Consider the following 1622-nt stretch of genomic DNA (forward strand, 5'->3'; position numbering starts at 1 on the left):
GCACTTAGTGACCAATCTGATTGGCAGAAACTGCGCGGCCCATTTCTCGCTTAAAATGTTTTCAGAAACACGTTTCGGTGGACTGTTTCAGATAAAATACGAGCTCGTATTCTGAACGACCCACTATTATGGTCTGGTTTTGATAATCTGGAGAAGCCAGACCCACCTGACGTCTTCGTCCAATCAGCTGCCGGTTATCATTTTTTTGGGGAACAATACAGATCAGCGCTGCCTGCTGTTATGGAGACGGATTACATCTCGAGCACACTCGGAACGAACCCTCAATTCGGCGCCAGGAACTTTTTGGACCAACTCGGGGAGGTCAGTCCGCCGGTCGGCCGTCGGGTTGGTGAGTCAGAGCCTTAAGGTGACGGAGGTTTCCTGCGCTATGACGACCAGCCTCACGCACGAGGCGGTGCTGAATCTGTAATGGAAAATGGAGGACGGGCTGACAGTGGCCGAGCCGAGCCGAGCCGAGCTGGTACTAAAAGCTGGTACTGACAGTGGTACTAACAGTGGTACTAACAGTGGTACTGACAGTGGTACTAACAGTGGTACTAACAGTGGTACTAACAGTGGTACTAAACTGTCTTTCAGACAGTAGCTGCACATGGCGGTCAGGCGCTGGCCCCTGGCCCCTGGCCCCTGGACCCTGGACCCTGGCACTCCACATCACACACTACAAAGCCACGAGGCCAAGGCCTTGGGGGGGGGGAGATTGGGGGGGAATTGTTGTGTTTTTCTAAATTAGTGAGTGTGGTCTAGAAGTACTGTAATTTGTAAAGTGTCTTGACATGACTCCGGTTGTGATTGGACACAAACATATGAGCTGATTATTAGATTTTCACGTCTGGGAGGAACTTCCTCTTTATTATTAATCTAGCAGTTTATTCCACTTTTGAATATATGCTTGCTATATTTGAGATTATTTTGCAGTTTGATCATCCAAATAAAGTTACAGTACATTTCTGTGTCCAGAATAAAGGCATCAAATGTAGATGTAGAGTTGAATCATCATTTCAATCATGAATCATTTTTTGTTCCTGTAGAAGAAATTTAAAAAAAAGAAAGAACATAAGGTCTTTTTACTTCCATCCTGCTGAAATCACACGGCTGAAACATGCTCTGGTCCATGCGCTGCATCCTTTGATTTAACTCCTTGTGTCATTTTAGGCAGTGCAAAAACTATAAAATCAACATTCAAATTCATACATTTTCATAAAAGTGAAAAAATAAATGTATATGTATACATATAGGCACAGCATTTTGATCAACCATCATCTTGCAATATTTTATTTTTCACAAATGTAAAAAACAAATGACAGGTGATCTCTGGGAATTGAGGTGCTGAAATCCCCCATGAACGTCCGCTTATCACCAAAATGTTTGGCAAAATAATAAAAGACGCGGAGCGTGAGGAACACCACTTTGAGCCGGAGCGATTATTCTTGAAAAATCGCTTGTTGTCAGTTTGCGTTATGATATTTCTTTTGGTGGGAGCAGAGATGGCTCCAAAATAAATTGGAACCCATTTAATTCCCCTCATGACTTAACTTTGGATCCCAGGCAGCGTAGCTACTAGAAAACACCTTTTAGGGACACGCACACACACACACACACAC

This window comes from Etheostoma spectabile, chromosome 15 (assembly GCF_008692095.1).
Source record: "Etheostoma spectabile isolate EspeVRDwgs_2016 chromosome 15, UIUC_Espe_1.0, whole genome shotgun sequence".
Taxonomy (NCBI): domain Eukaryota; kingdom Metazoa; phylum Chordata; class Actinopteri; order Perciformes; family Percidae; genus Etheostoma; species Etheostoma spectabile.